Source organism: Martes martes, assembly GCF_963455335.1.
Source record: "Martes martes genome assembly, chromosome: 5".
Lineage (NCBI taxonomy): Eukaryota > Metazoa > Chordata > Mammalia > Carnivora > Mustelidae > Martes > Martes martes.
In genome coordinates, this window is record NC_137892.1 from 137,281,255 (window position 1) to 137,298,856 (window position 17,602).

The following is a 17,602-nucleotide window of genomic DNA, read 5'->3' on the forward strand; positions in this document are numbered from 1 at the left end:
TGAAGGAAGCAGGATTGATGTTGGGACTAAAAGAAAGGTTAAATGTAGACCAGGTCGAGGGGAAAATGTTGGGCACATAAGCCTATACATGACAGATTGCAAGGTGACAGTAAATAAGGTGATTTACATGTCATCTTATGGAATGGAAGGTTTGTGTCGGGGTGTTCATTCATTTCCATTTTTTTTTCTAGAATGTTCAGGGAAGGAGTGGACTATCAGACTCAAAGGGGCTGGACTGGAAGGGCTTGAATACTAGGTTGTATAGTTAAGATTTTTTCCCCTGGGATAGCAGGGAGCCACGGAAAGTTTTAGAGCAGAGGTAGATTCCCAGTGAAAGCAGTGTTTAGAAAGGTTGATGCAAGAGTAGGTGGTGGGAAGAGAGCCTGCAGGGAGGGAGAGCTGTTGGGAGATGTTTTCAGTGGTCCAGATAATAATGACTGGAGGAGATGTGATAGCCATCAGCCCCAGGAAAGGGAATGGATGCAAGAGACATGACAAAGCAAGAACAAAGAGAGGCCTTAGTGAGATAGAGGGAAAGGATAAAAAATTCCTGGAAGTTTAGTAATAGAAATAATAGAAATCAGAAATGAGTTCACATTGAGTGTTCCCATGTGGAGGATGTTGGCAGGTCATCAGGTGGCACATGTCCAGTAGGCTATTGGAAATGTGGAACTGGAAGAGAGAGAGGGAGGTCATAGCCAGATGATGAGGTTTGGAAATCATTAGCAGAGCGGTGGTGGCTGAAATCCCTCACTCCTGCCCCCAGGCTTTCGTGATCAAACCTGCTTTAGCGTCCACACTGGTGGATTTCTAGCCTCATCCCCCTTTTCCTCCCTGTTATGGGCTGAATTATGTCTCCCCAAAATTCATACATCGTATACTATTCCCCAGTACCTTACCCTGTGACTATATTTGGAGATAGTGTCTTTAAAAGGGTGATTAAGATCAAATGAGGCCATTGACTGGTGTGTTTATAGGAAGAGGAGTTTCAGACAAAGACACATACAGAGGAAAGGACTATGTGAAGGTACAGGGAGAAGACGGCCATCTACAAACCAAGCAGAAAGGGCTCAGAAGAAACCAACCCTGTAGGCACCTTGATCTCCAACTTATAGCCTCTAGATTTGTGGAAAAAAAAAAAAATCTCTGTTGTTTAAGCCAATCAGTCTGTGGCATCTTCTGATGGCTGCCCTAGCGAACGAATGCACTCCCCAGGGACCAGCGTCCTTGTACCACTGGCCCATTGGAGCTAAGGGCACCCCATGGTGCCAACATATCCCTCTGCTTATATTTTAACAAGCTGTATCCCAGCCCCTCCTTATCTGGATATATTGTGGGTGGTAATTAGTGGTTATCAGAAGTGTGGTTCCCTGCGAACTAAAAACAAGGTTATCCTTCCTTGATAATGGTGCTCTGTGTCTTGGGAGGTTCCCCATGTGGGGACTCTGGTGTTCAGAGCAGAGCTTGTGGAAGAGTGAGTTGGTCAAAGAAGCCTTTCTGAGCACCCAGCTCACAGCTGTTCGAGAACTGTTCTGCCACCTGTTCCCAAGGCTGTCTCTGGCAATGGATTCCTCCATGTGCCTTCCTCTGAAAGCATGCTCTGAACAGAAAAAAATGTGTCCTTCCTCATTAGTAAAACAGAGAAATGAGTTTTACTGCACTTCATATTCATAGTTTTTCCCCTTTTCATTTAATAATGATTCTGAATCTCAGATGGGCCCTGTTTTTCAAAACACAAAATAAAGTACATGGACACTGAAACCCAAGTCAGCTCTTGAAGTAGCCCTCAAGGGAAACAAACAGTGATATATTCGCACAACCACCTACAAAGAGCTTATCTGTGAAAGGCTAGAATAGCAAGTGTCCAGAAAGCTCCTGTTAATTCAACTGGACAGATTCCAAGTCCTGTGTTGTAGGCTTGTGACAGTGAAATATTCAGACCAGGACCATGTCCTTGGTGACTCCTGTGTTCATTAGAGCTGGCCTTTATGATGGATTAAGGCCGTTATTATGAGGAAGATGCTGATGAAATGTTCTCCATCTTCACAGGATAGAATGAGAGCAAGTGGGCTGAAGTACACTGTAGCCAACAGAGTCATCCTGTCAGAAATAGAAAGTCTGGTTCTAAGGCCCATTTTTAAGGTCTGACTAGGTTGTGCTCTAGCTCCCTCCTCTGGACTCCCTCAGTATTACCCTGCATTTCCCCCGGTCTGTGTACTAGGTTGTGGAGTTAACTTGTTTAGGCGCGGGGTGCTCTCAGAAGACCCGGCACTCGCAGGGAGCGTGGCTCCCGTCTCTTCTATCTTTTTCGGTCTGCCTCAGCCCCTAGCGCGCCCTGGGTGATGGGTCAGTGGGCGACTAACTCTGCCCTCGAAACCTTTGTAGTGTCCTAGAGACTGTGTGTGTGTGTCTGTGCGGGGTGGGGGTGGGGGTGGCGTGGGAGAGGGGGAGACAAAGAGACAGAGACAGAGACAGAGATGAGAGCAAGAGAGCCCAAGGGAGAACAGGTGAAAAAGACCACGAATGGCCTTGGAAATGGTTTGTTACCCTGGATATCAAATACGTGTGCAGTAGTGCAGCTGAATATCTAGCCTATACCGACCGGGAAGACATCCTTATTGGCAGATCGCCTAGCAGAAGGCTGACAAACAGGTACCGGCTAGAGGGAGAGGTGTGGCTTCCTCTCTGGAGCTCTTTAAGGATAACGATAGTGATATTTCTGAGATGGGGTGTGAGCAACCTGCTGAGTGCACCTGATGAGTGGCACTGGGAGGCTGTATATGGGGTGGTCAATATTTAGTTCCCACTTATGGACTCCTACCATGTGTCAAGTGCTTTGTACGGTGCTATTTCACTGAATTTTCATGCACTTCTTGAGATGAATATTGCTCCCCCCAATTTTACAGATGGGGAAATAGAGGTTCAGAGAGGTTTGTTAATTTACGTAGTCAGCCACATTTGTTGCTTTTGTGCTATGTGCTGAGCACTGCACTGGGCTCCAGGGATACAACATTGACGAGACACAGAGTCCTTCCTCTATGGAGTTCACAGTCTAGCAAGAAAGAAATGTAAAAGAGGGAAGAGAGATCGTTCAAAGGGTGCTGTTGAAGTTTATAGCAGGAGGGTGTCCATTAGGAGCTCATTGTGGAGGGAGATATGGGGGAGCAAAAAACCCATTACAATGGGCTTGGTTACAGGTGCGCCTCAGAGTAAGCACTTGGTGCTAAGCGTGCCCATGGAAGACAGTCAGAGAGGCATCTTAGAGGAAGTGACATCCTGAAAGTGCATAGGAGTTGACCAGGTTAAAAAAAAAAAAACAGGTGTGGGGGAAGGGGAAGGAAAATGTTTCCAGGGAACAGAATATGCCGAGGCCAAATGTGAGAACTACCATGACCCTAGTAAGTTAATTCTGGTTGGAATATGGATTGAGAGTTAGAAATAAGGCTGGAGAGGTAAGCAGTGACCAGATATTAAGCATTAGCATAAAAAGCCTGGACTTGATTTTAAGGCAACCAGACAGTGGGTGAAGGTACTGGGGGCCTGAATAAAGCACGAGCCGGCTAAGTGACTTGTCCAATGTCTTGCGACCAGAAAGTGGGAACTTGGGATTAGAAATGAGGTTCATGTAATTTGGAAGCTCATCCCATGACCACTGGCCCACATAAACAGTCTACACACTGGGAAGAAGAGGTGGAAACTCACCTGTGGTTTTCTACCAACCTCTTCTCCCTACCCTGGCCCCACAGCGGGGCTGCAGTAGCCTGCCATAGCCCAGGAGAGGATGTGTCTCACCCCGAGAACAGGTGGGAGACGCTGGTTCCCCGGAACGTTCTATGACAGCCTTCCTGTCTCTTGACTGCTTTCCACCCCTTTTCCTGGGGTTGACATTTCTGTCCACTTGCACATCAGTGCAAGAAACCAGCAAGATGCCTCCAGGGGGTGGGGAAGCTGCATCTGGGAGGCTTTTGCTGCCTTCCTAAAAAATGAGAAGAGAAAGAACCAGGCTCCCAGCTTGCAAGAGGAGCAGTTGTTGGGTGGGATGAAGAGGATAAGAGGCTCACGTGCTCTCCACCGCCATTTGTGTTCTTGTCGGATTCGAGGTGCACATGCTTGTGCATTGTTTTGCATTGTTTTTCTGCATATCTCCTCAGTGGAGGACTGCCATCTTGCCAATGTTTAACTAAATCTGCATGCCATTATTTCATATTTTGGAACCCCAAAATGTTAAAATGCTTTCATGGTAAACAAAATGTTTTCAACAATTGCTCAAGTGAATTTGGAAAAGTAAGCTTGTTCTCTCCATCTTTATCTTTTCAGCAGGATGCCTGCCTTTGTTCATTTTTTTTTTTTTCTTTTCTTTTAGTGTAGTGTAGTGGATAAAGGTGCAGGCTCTTCTCAGAGTCTGAATCCTGAATCTAACACTTTCTGGCTAGGCGACCTTGGCAAATTACTTAACATTTCTGGGCCTCCCATTCCTTATCTGTGAGAAGGAAATAATAAGGGGATCCGTGTCACAGTATGACTATAAGGATTAGATGAGTTAATTAGAATATTTGGTACATAGTAGGTTCATAGAGTCAAGCTACCATTATTATTTATTAATTAGTTTGCATAATTTTTTATTCTAATCCTCAGATCCAAATTTGCTTTAGGAAATCTTTGAGAGCTAAATAGTGTTGACCTTCATCCTGAACTCCCTCTCCATGTGAAGTCCGTCAGTATTAAGGAGATGATTATGGGATGAGGCTTCCCTGAAGCTCGAAAGAGAGAGGGACAATTCGGCTTTGCTAAAGCTTCTGAGAGTACTCAGAAGCATTTGCAAAGGATGAAATAATATCCTATATGTTAACACATGTCACATCAATCATTCCCAGCAAACTTCTGGGGCAGGCATATAGCACACCACCCAGTAACAAATTGCAGAACCACAAATGATTTTTTAAAAAAATGCAGATAATGTTCATTGTATGAGTAAAATTCTGAAGTTTTTCCAAGTCACCGAGGAATGTACCTTGGGAGAGTGCCTCTCTCTGTGTGTGGCTTGTTCATTTAAAACCAGGTGAACGCCTATTGTTTTGAACAAAGTTTTCGTTACAGGTCAGTTAATTCTTTAGCTCCGAAAATGAAGCAACTTTTCTTTCCTTCAGCAACAGCTTTAACTAGAAAGTGCGTGCATTCGTGGAAGAAGGCTGCCCTTTGGTTGTTCTAGATGGAGGCTGCGTTAAACAAGCGCTCGACAGTCCGCACTGCCTGGGAATGTGCAGGTGACTATGGAGACAGCCGTGGAGGCCCACGAACGGGCATATGGTCCTCATTGGCACGGCATACCAAAGTAATTAAAAATGTCTTAAAATGCAGAAACCCCCCAAACTGTAAAGTATATCATGGTAGATGTCAAATTAGCATTTTCTGCCTCTTTTAAACAATGCCATAATCTCATTAATCTGCAGAAGGAACCAAACGCATGGACTCCAACCAGTTGGCTGGACATATGTTGCATATTGGACTGGCCATTTGGTTGGATCTGATTAAAGTGGAGAAATTGCATTTTATTTTGGGCGCTGAACCCAAAGCTGGGCCTGCTTATTACTTTTTGAGCTCCCTTTTTAAAGTGATAGGTTTGTAAGTGCCAAAAATTCAGTACCAACTTGCATTTAAAAAAATAAATAGCCTGTAAAAAAACTACACAGAGGAAAAGGACAAGGATTGGAGATGGAGACATAAGGCCGGCCTTGGATCGGGATTATTAAATATCAGTATTCACAATTTTATACATCAGAACTGTCTAATCCACAGTATCACTTATAGGCAAGGTGTCTCAGTAGATCAAAACACTGTATTTATTTTGCGTGGTGTCATATACTATTAAGCCGTTTAGCACAAACCCTTTGTTTTTAAATTATTAACAAGTATGAAAATTAAAAAATCTAAATATTTTTGAAAGTGAAATGAATGTATATTGTTTGCTTGCGTGGATCTGCCCACTGTCTTAGTCAGTTTGGGCTGCTATGGCAAAATGCCATAGATTTAGTGGCTCAAACAGAAATTTATTTCTCACAGTTCTGGAGTCTAAAAGTCCAAGATCAAGACACCAGCTGATATGGTGTGTGGTAAAAACTCTCTTCCTGGTTGGCTTTCTTGCTGTGTCTTCACGTGGTGGGCAGAGAGCGATCATCTCTCTTGTGGTATCTCTTCTTCTAAGAGCAGTAATTCCGTTCCTCAGGGCTCCACCCTCATGACCTTATCATCTCCCAAAGGTCCCACCTCCAAGTGTCATCACACTGGTGATTAAGGCTTCAACAAATGGATCTTGGGGGACACATTATCAATCCATAGCTCCCACCGATATTTCCTGAATAGTTGGTGTGTGCTCAGCGCGCTGTGCTACAACTTACAAGAATACACATTTGCATGGGATGCTGTAGGGTACTCGTGGTTAGGGCAAGTTCACTACCAGCTCGCATCGTAGGCAGGGTGTGTCATCTTTAGAAAAGGGCAAAGGGCAATGCAGATTCGGAGGAGGATGAGATCATCTCTGGTGTGTATTTGGTGGGCGGGCTAGGACTCGGACAGGCAGACACCGGAGCAGGAAGGTGATTTGAAATCTCAGGAGTAAACAGTGGAAGATAGGAAATAACAGGGAGCTACATAAAAGGGGGCACTGGAGGATAAGTTTGGAAAGGCGGATGTTGGGGACAATTTCGTGGAGAGGACTCAATGGCAGATCGCAGAGTGGTGGGCAACAGGGGGTTCCTGGGGGCTTTTTAGCAGAGGAATGACAAAAACTGGATCTGTTCTTTAGGATGAATAATATGGCACTGTGTGACGTGTGGGACAGATGGGTGAGAACCTCAGTTGGGAGATGATGACTGACCCGATGAGAGGGGATGAAGTCCTTTTCTGAGGAAGGGCAGTGAGAACAGAGTGAATGAGTAGTCAGAGTTCCTGTGGGAACAGAATCCACAGGACACAGACACTGAGTGCTGGCTGATGTAGCAGGATCATAGGACCTCAGAACTGTCATTTTATTGTTTATTTATTATTTTAAAGATTTTATTTATTTGAGAGAGAGAGAGAGAGAGAGAGAGAAAGTGAAAGAGCACAAGGAGTGGAGAGGAAGCAGCAGACTCCCCGCTGAGCAGGGAGCCCAACATGGGGTTCCATCTTAGGACCCCGGGATCATGACCTGAGCCGAAGGCAGGCGCCCAACAGACTGAGCTACGCAGCCACCCCACAGTTGTCAATTTAAATAGTAATAGTCATTATACATTTGTAGACAGGCTAGTTGTCTCGTAAAGCTCTCTGATGATAGAAGGCTCAGGAGACTAACTTTTGTTCTATTAAAGGTGTCTTTTCAAAAGCTAAATCTTTCATTCCCTCAGACTAAGGTAAGCTGTGTCTGGGGCAGGATGGATATGGGTGAGACAGGGAACGGGCTTCGTGTTCTGTTTTGAGTTGCCCAACACCGCACCCCAGACATTAGACATTCTTGTTAGTTTGTTCAGAAGAGGAAATCTGACAGGAGGACCAGAGCTGGAACTGTCCCCACGATTTAACCATGTCACATAGATTCTTCCATGACAAGCCTTCATGTTTTCACAGGGTCTCAACACTGACTTAAAAAAAAAAAAGTTTTTAAAAAGATTTTATTTATTTGACAGATCACATGTCGGCAGAGAGGCAGGCAGAGAGAGAGGGGGAAGCAGGCTCCCTGCTGAGCAGGAAGCCTGATGCGGGGCTCGATTCCGGGACCCTGAGATCATGACTTGAGCTGAAGGAAGAGGCTTAACCCACTGAGCCACCCAGGTGCCCTAAACACTGACTTTTTAAATCAATTTTATGAGAATTTCTGCTAATATGGTGGCTGAAGGGGAGAAACATGTTGGTAAGGATTTTAAATCCAGAAGTTCCAATAGTCCTGCAATATCTATAGGGAATTTTCAAATCCAAGAATGCTCACAGGTGGGGCACTCACTGGCATGTGAGAGGTGTACAAGTCAATGGAAGAAAGAGGTTTTCCCTTCTGACAGCGTGTTCTTTTGACCTATGCCCTAAATCCAGAGTTCAGATACAGGCAGTTCTCAGTCTTAGGAGACATAATAGCCATTAGATTTCATTAATCTCTCTTTTTGTGGCAGTAGAGTTTTCTGAGAGGAAATGAGACCTCTGAGACTTGGCATAGAAAAGGTAAATTAGAAATCTATCCATGAAGACTTCTCTGCATTTAATTAAATGACACTCTCTAGGGATTTAGCAGTATATAGAGTAATAAACCCATCACACAGAACTGCTAAATATGTGGGCTTCAGTGCCAACGGTGACAATTACAGTAAGATTCTAGTGGTATATGAAAACAGGCAGAAATGAATCTTTTTGAAGACACACTTGGTAGCGTATTTTGGTCTTGATACTGTGACTCTGAGCGAGGCAAACATGAATAAAATGGGTTGCTTGAGTTCAAGTGAAAGTATCAAATCCACATGAACCTTTTGTGGTTTTTCTTACGATGGGGGAGAAGCTACTGGGGAGAGAGAGTCCTTTCCGTCTCGTGATGGGGAACTTCTAGGACGACTTCTACATTGTTCTGGGTGACTCATGACTAATGACTGGTTTGAGATACTCAACAAAGCAGTGAGATCTGTTCCTAGTCTTGCTGAATCCTTTAGGGATTTCCTTAGAAACTCTCTAATATACTGGGCAGAAACAGCTTATGGAGATTGGAGACTTATAATGCACTAATCACACCTTGGAATTTAACCTCACACTGCTCAGTCCATACACACCTGCCCACTTCTTGCAGAAAGGAATTGCCATTAATTATAGGCTAATAGAAGTGTGTGTGTGTGTGTGTGTGTGTGTGTGTATGTGTGTGTGTAACTAGTATTTTAATGAGATGTGATGCAGTTCTATTTCCAGCTTTGTGGGTGTAACTGACCACAGTAAACACTGGAAACGGATCCTGTTTTGATGTCATCACTGTCCTTTTCAAGGGTTTTGCATCCTTTCTGTGACAGGTATATTCATTTAGTGACAGCTTGGAAAATTTTAAAGCCTTTGGCAGATTTTTTTTTTTTTAAACTGCCTTAAAACATTCCCTCCCTATTAAAAGAAGAGAGGAACTTATGAGCTCATTTTGTAGATGATAAAACCTAATTAACGGAGGCATTAAGTTAGCTCTCCCTCTAGTGATGTTAGTGGCAGAAAGAGCTCTGGTTGGGGGCTCTAGGGTGAGATCCTGATCCACGTGCTGGCTCTGCCCCTTCCTATTTGGTTCACCTTGGGCAGGTCTTCTCTGTCTGAGCCTCAGTGACCTCATATGTAAAATGGGGCTATAATAGATGAGAGAATGTATGTAGAGCCTAGAACCACGTCTCATACCTAGCTGGGGCTCAGTAAATGTCAGTGGTCATTAGCATCATTACAAGCCTACTCCAGATCCCCATGCACAGCTGGAGTCTCACTGCCCATGTTGACCACACCTGCCTCTGGCTGCAGCCTGGAGGCGTGGCTGCTGATTTGGGCAATGGGGTTTAACTTCCAGCTTCAGTCCTCTTTGGATTCCAGTCTGCTTCTAGGTCCCTCCACTTTCAATTCTCGTTGACTGCCCTTGGATAGGAGTAGCCTGTACTGATTTGTTTGGATTTAAATAGCCATTGCTGCTTCTTAGACAAGAGCCTCATTTGGAGAATTGTGTAATCATGAGCCAGAAGGGCTTTGAAGCCAGATATACGGAGTTTGAATCTTAGTTTCACATCTTATGATCTGAGGAAGTCTAGCCCAAGGAGCCGGCATAGCACAGCGATTTCAGGCTTGAGTCATATGGTAAGACTGTGTATGTTGAAATCCTTATTCCCCAGATGAGCTGCTTAATCTCCCTGAGCCTCAGTTTCCTCATCTGAAAAATGGGGTTAATGATAATCTTTACTTCGTAGGATTAGTATGAGGGCTAAATGGTGCTACATGAAGAGCTTGGCTCAGAATTATAGTGGGTACCCAGTAAAGAATTTGTTGCTGGTGATATTTTCACATACGGCCATGGGTAAGCCATTTAATCTCTCAGGGACTCAATTTTTTCACCTGTAAGATTGGAAAAGTTATATCTGTCTCATAAAGATGACAGGAAGAGATATGATACTGTACATAACGGACATGATGCACAATAGAATCCTGATAAACGAATTAGCTATTTTATTATTTCTACAAATTAGCCTTCATGCTGGAGAGCCCTCCCTGACCAAAGGCCTCCTGTGACCAACTTCCTGCCTTTCCTTTGCTGCTGAGGTTGAGCGACATTCCCTAAAGAACCGACATCTTCCCAGAGCAGATTCTGTCTTGAGTGTCACCAGGCAAGTCAATCCCTGCCCAGGTGGGCCTACGTAATTGCTGTGTCCACAGACATGGCCCCAAGGGCCCCCGGGGTGGCCTGGCCTGTGAGGCTGCTGTATTTGATTTCTGTAGGTCAACAAATACTCATTTGAAATCAAAGAAGCACGTTAGTCATGGCATGTTCAAGTTGCTGTAATTAGCTTCTGTCTGGCTTGCTGTAGCGGCAGCAGGCCCGTGCTTCTCGCTTCGAGAAAAGTCTGGTCCCAGAGCTCTGAGGGTGCTGTGGCTAAAAGCACTTGACGCTGATGCTGGCAATAGGCTCTTCCTGTGGTGGTGGTGAGTGTGGGGCCTTTAATTTTTCAGGCTGTAGAGAGTTCCTGAGCAAGCTATTAGGCTTAGCATTGGGAATATAAGATGAGCTAGACATGGTCTTTGATTGCAAGGAACTGTGATGGGGTGGGGGCAGGGTGGGGCACACACAGACCGGGAGCCAAAAATGAAGCCACTCTGGGTTCACCCTCTTCTTTGGGTCTTGCTGGGGAGGTAAGCCAGGTGTGGCTACCTGCTGGGCCCCGGACCGGCTCACCTGTGAGTCTCTGAATTACCTGGGCCCAGCCTGGCCTCCCTTTCCTTCTCTTTCCGGGAAATGTAGCATCTTTTAGATTGAATTACAGTCTAACTGAATTACATTTAATCATAAGGATAATGATGGTGATAGTAATGGTCACCATACATTGCTTTGGTAAAGTTCTTTTGATTTTTTCAGAGCAAATCGTATTTTTATCTCATTTTTAGAAGAAGCTGCTACATAGGCATATTCATCATGTCCACTAGGCATGTGAGTACCAACTAGGTTTGTCAGCCTTGGAGGTACAAAGAAACCTAATATGCAATACCCACCCACCCATCCTCTACCCTCCAAGGGGAAACAGTGTAGAAAGTAACAATAAGATGAGCTCTGTCCATCTCTTTGCTACTTACAAGCTCCATGACCTTTGTCATGTTATTGATCCTCAGTTTTCATGCCTGTAATATAGGAATAAGAGTAGTATTTATTCGTGTGCGTGAATCTCATATATAATCCTAGTAAAAGAATTAGGCCTCCAGAATGTGCTAGGGACTGAAGTATAGGTATGATCTCCACCTTACTACAGCTCTGCAAGGTAAGTATTACTATTCCTATTTTACAGGGGAGAAAACTGAGGCCTAGAGATATTCTTAATGTCACAAAACCTATTATGTGGTAAAGCTGGGAGTCAAACACAGATCTTGGATAGATGCTACAATGGAGCTCGTTAGGCACTAAGCCCAAAGGAGTGGTATATATGGTGAGAACTCGAGGAATGCAGAAATGAGCCCAAGAGATGAGTGCCTGGTTATTCTGAACATGTGCTTGCTTCCACCCTATTTTTTTTTTTTTTTTATGTTAGGCACTTCTACTTTTAACAAGACAATAATGACACTTAAGAATACCATTCTGGAATAATTTGTGTTTATACCAGTGTTTGCATGTTCTTAGATACTCTGCTCTCAGTATATGCTAGCATGAGATATTTGTATTCAAAGTTTTGCTCAAATAAAAGGGGCATTTTGTTTAAAGGGCAACATTTTGGTGATACAAGACCAAATACACTGTATGGGACTTTGTGACTCACTTTTGCATCAGTGCCCTCTGGTGGTAAATCTTGGAAATCATTTACTTGCAGAACCAGAACTAAAGGGGAAAAAAATTCCTGGCCTTATGCTCAATCTTTCTGACTCTCTGGCTAATATATTAGCCAGTTAACCCTAGAATCTTTATTTTTGTATAAAATGTCTTTATAGAGGTCCAAAACTGTAAGAGAAGAGGTGACTTTTTACACAAACGTTGGTTGTGTTTGCCTTTAATTATTTTAGATAAATAATTGGGAAAATATTTTGAAATTGGCTATTTCATGTTAGGTGAATTAATGTCAAGGAAAGTAAATATTGCCTAAAGATTTTTACTTGCTGCCTTTTCCACAGAGTCATTTTAGAGAATGTTGTACTGGCATAAGCTCTTCATTTATTTATATCTTTTTCTCCATAAAATCCACTAGAACGAACAAACAAACAAGACACCCGAGTTGGATTTTGCTTGGGTTTGTTTGGAGTCATGGATCCAAAGCCCTTGGTTAGAGGTTGAATATTCTACTTTTCCTCAGATGGTCAGGATTCGAAGGTTGGAGTTGAAAGTAAATCATGGAGAGTATCACTGAAATGTCCGTATTTTCTCTGAGGTTCTCAGATGTGGCATCTGATTCTGTGGTCTAAAGGATATCCTGAACGGTGTTCCTCCAAAACAGGTGATGTGAGCAGGTGCTACTGGCCAGCCATGGTGTCAGGTGCTTTACATCCTGTTTAATTTTCGCACTCCTTTGAGGTCTGATTATAGCCTCATCGGACTCAGAGAACTTAGGTAACTTGCCGCCCAGCTGTTAAGTGACAGATATGAGATTCAACCTCAGATCTCTGACCTCTTGTTTTACGGTTTTGCCTTCTTCCTGTGGAGGACCCCAGAGGCTGGGTGGTGTTCATAGGTAGCTCAAACCCCAGACTGAAACTGTGAGCTTGCCTGTGTGTTATGCTCCCTCAGGGGACAGTAGCAACGGGGCTAATGTGTTTGTGTAAACTATGTAGGCTGACATGTGGCAATGTCACCTCTGCAGAGCCACAGGAAACAGAAAGCTCTGCCTTGCCCCCTACCAGTAAGTTAAGATAAAAAAGGTCGAGGACCTGCACTCAGTATGGCGAGATTTGCACAGAGCCCCATCTGTCCAGCCTGGCAAGACTCCATTAAACACAGCAGCTACTTCTACGGTGCAAGTTGGAATTCCCCATTGCCAAGAAACTAGACCCAACCCAAACTTGCACCTAACCCGTTATCTCTCTTGGCCTCTGACTTTGCTACTCATTTGCTCATCACGGGTTAACCCTGTCCCTGAGATTTGCTACACTTTGGTGCTTTCCTGCTTAATGACGTTAGCTCCCAACAGCAATTCTGCCTCCCTTTCTTGGAAAAAGTACTTTGTAAAAAATATTTACAATCCTAATCTTCTCACTCACTGATACGCTGTTGGCAGGAGGGTAAATAGACTCTTTGGAAGGCAATTTGGCAGTAGCTATCCCGTAATTTCACTTCTAGGAATTCATTCTATATAGCGACTCATGCATATGTTCAAAGATACATTTATAAGAATGTGCATGGCAGTATTGTTTGTAAAAGCAAAAAAATTAAATAAATAAAAGGAAAACCCCTCTAATATCCATCAACAGGATACTAATTAAACAAATAAAGGCTACTCAATTCCATAATATGTTTATACTATAATCAAGCAGCTGTTAAAAAAATGACATGGATATATGTGTTAATGTTCCCCAGAGATATGGCTAGAAGTGGTTCTACAATGTACTGTTTAATTAAAAAAAAAAACAAAGACAGGTTGTGGAACAGTGTATTTAGTAGAGAAATCATATGACTTTTCATCTTCATAGGAAAAATATATGGAATGATGTACACCAAACTGCTAACAATGGGTAATCCCTGGGGAGTGGGGTCAGGAATGAAGAAGGAGCAGAAGAGGGTGGCAGGAGTATCTATTTTCTACTTATAAAATTCAAGGTTATTTGCATTTTTAAAAATAAACATATAATATCTGAGTTTCAGAATTAAAAAGCTAATACTTTTTATATATTAATTGTAGCAAAAATTGAAGGAAAATTCTATCACAAATGGAGACCACATGTAGCATCTGAGGCCCATTTGATCTAGTACTCCCAGGACTCCCTATTCCACTCACACGTCTCAGATTTACCTTGGCCAAGGCCCCTTGATTTTACCGGAGGTGGACCTCAGCACCCAAGTGTGTGACAGCTGGACAGTGGGCAGGGTTGGCAAGCAGCCGCTCTCTGCTGTACTTTGCACCCCTCCTCCTTTGCTATAGGCCTGTCGGGTTTATCATCACGAATAGGCATTCACAGTGAGGAAGGAAACTGACGTGGCCTGGATAAGTGCAGTAATCAATAAGAAAGCATGGTGGACAACCAGTTCGGCCAGCTAGAAGAAGCTTCTGAAGGTTCGCCAGACCTCATGTGGGAGCCCCAGTCCCTAGAGAAAGCCTGGTCCCCATAGGTTGATAGATCACTGTGACTTTCTAGCAGGCTGGTTGGGGACATTAGGGACATCTTCAAGATGTGTCAGGGTGGGGGCTGTCCATACCAAGGCATGATCTGAGCCCTGGAGGGTGTGGGCTATCAAGTCAAAAGCTGAAAATCAGGTACAGGGAAAGAAGTTACCCAAAATAGGCCACAGGGTGGGGAAGTTCTCTAAGAGTCTTCTTGTAGAAGGTCAATGTCAGTGAGACCTGGGTTTGGGGCTGGCCCTGAGTATGGAGGGAAAGGAGAGGCTCAGGCTCAGTAGGGAGAGAAGGCATGCAGGAGTGGCAGCTGCAGATGGCCTGAGAGGTGGGGAATTTTGCCTCTTCTGGTTTCCAATTACCCCAGCTTCTTGATAAAGTTCTCTTGAAAAAACTGAGCTGAGTGTGGGTGTTGAATGGGTAGGTAAGACAGGAATGGCTAAATAAGCAACTGAAAACACCATACATTACCATCAGGACCACATTTTTCTTTTTATTTGGAATCCTGAAAATGGTGAGTATGTAAAGACCTTGAGGGCTTAGTGAGTGTTGGAAAAACCATCACATAACTGATACTTCAAGCATCCAGCACATGAAATAGTGCCCAGAACTTCTGGCCTTTCTGGTGACTGTTCTTCTCTGTCATCATCTCTAATCACCCTCACTTCCAGCCATTCTAGCCTTTTCACTGTTCCTTGGACATGCCTCAGGGCCTTTGCACTGATTCTTCTCTATGCCTGGACCACTCCTCCCCAAGATAGCTACATGCCTTACTTCTGCACCTCCTTCAAGGCTGCTCAAAAGTTACTTTCTCAGGGAGGCCTAATCTGACCATCCTATTTTAAATTACACTCCAAATTTCTTTACTTTGCTCCCTCCCCTCATAGTGATCATTGCAAAATTTACTTAGTTTTTAATATTTATTGTCTATCACCCTTCTCAGCCTCCTTCTTACATCCCAGAAGCTAAATTCTGTGAGCAAGCATAGTGGTGTTTTTTTTTTTTTTTTCCTGGACTGTTTTGTTTATTGACAAACATCTGGTGCCTAGAACAGTGCCTAACACAAGGAGGGTTCTGTAAGTATTTGTTGAATGAATGAATACATTGTAGTACAAGTGGTAAAGGACTTGGGATCCTTTGGTCGTGGAATGCTGCCCAGATATGTAGAAACCATTTCCGAAGCATTTCCAAAGACCTACTTTCTTTCTCCTCCTTCCACTTTCAAATCCCTGTGGATTTAGGTCTTGGCATTCAGCCCAGGAGATAGGATTGCTGGCAAAAGTTGACTGAAACAGTTAAGAGCATGGGTTTGGAGTCGAAGAGACCCAAGTTGGAACCTAAGACTTTCTACATACCAGCTGTGTGACTCCAAGCCTGAGAATGAAATTTGTGTGTTAATGCATAAAGCCTGGACTTAAACGTGCCATTAAACGTGGCAGCTTAGGTTATCAGTGATGCAGATGGACAAAAGAAATGGGGCAATGAATTTTAAAAGGGCAGTTTCCCCCATCATAGTAATTCAAGCTGTCTTAGATGAAAATATTGGGGAAAACCCACCACGTTTCTAGTTAATTTAAAAATATCAAGAGATTTTTAGTAGATTCCAGGTTTTTCCTTCAATAAGGTAAATTTTTTTTTTTTTTTTTTAAAAAGCCCAAATAAGCACAGGGTCTTGGAGCTGAGTAATGTCTTTGGGCCTTGGATCTCCCTCCCAGGAGGTACACAGAGAATAGGACGCACCTCAGTCATGGCTGGGATGCAGCGCGTGGAACCAAGCAGAGAATTTGCGTGGTTTCAACATCTGGAGCCAGGTTATGAGTGCAGATGGAAAACAGCAAAACGCAAAACCTGTGGGCTCAGCTGAGGGAAGCAAGGCAGCAAGAGTTGGATAAAGTGGATGAAAAGGGAGCCAGAACCAAAGCCCAGGCAGGTGGCTGTGGCAGCTTTTCATCTAGCTTTTCATCAACCTGTGGCTCCCGGTAGAGACAAGGAGATGGGAGCAGAAAACTTAGGGATACCTGGACCAACCTTCCTGTCGGAACCAACCTCGCCTCAACAGCCCAGAAGAAGGCTCCAGGGTAGCCTCATACTCTTTTTCCTGACGCCTGCCCCATTGCTTGGCCTCTTTCCTAACCTGCCTCCCCCTCTCCCTTACTAGTTTCTTCTCCAAGCCTTCTTGGGAGCCTTGCCTCGAAAATACACTGGTAGCTGAATCACTGAGTCCTGCCAAGCTTCTGGGAAAACCCAACCCAGCACAGAATGCCACTCACAGCTTCCGTTTTTTTTCCTAATTCAGGAAAGAACTCTTATTGGCCAGCGAAGGTCACATGCTCAAGGGCCTTTGATTGGCAGCTTCTCCTCCATTCCCTTTCTCCCCCACACCCACGTGATCTGATCTAGCCCGCCCACCAGCACAGCTCTGGCTGGTGGGGCATTGTGGCAGGCCCTGAGGAGGCGATGGCGGGCGCTGTCCCTGCCCTCCTGGGCTTACAATCGAGCGGGAGAGAGTCGTTGGCCAAATAATTTCACCTCCACACCTTTACAAACTGGGGCATTGCCACGAAGGGACAGCACAGGGTGCAGTAAGTGGGAGGGAACATTGTAGAGGAAGTGCTCGGCTCACCGGCCGCCATGTGCAGAGCAGGTAAGCGGAAGGCGCTGCCGGAGAGCCCGTGAGAGCTGGTCGTGGCTTGCTTAGAGGGTGACCCTGGAGCTGGAGAAAGGCGGAAGAAACTCAGAAACCTTCCAAGGACCTCTTGCCTTCGAACAGGACTTCACCCTCCCAAGAGCCCGTCATAGCCCTGGAGCAAATGGAAAAGCAAAACAGAACAAAACAAAGGAAAACAAAATCCACATTGCCATTGGCTAACATTTGGAAACTCTAGGAGAAACGAAAGAAAACCAAGTAGTGCCTCTTGTCGAAAGATTCATCATATTTAATGCCCCATCCCCCTTCCTTCATTTCAGCGCGTCCATCTGCTGTCTGGGACTTGTAATGGAGAAGGGTTTCTCGGCTTCTGAAAAATATTGCCTAAATAAATGTCACACCTTGGCATTTCCCCCATATTCCGTTATTTTATTCCTTTGGGGTATTCTGAAGGATAAACTCGTGTGTGAATCTG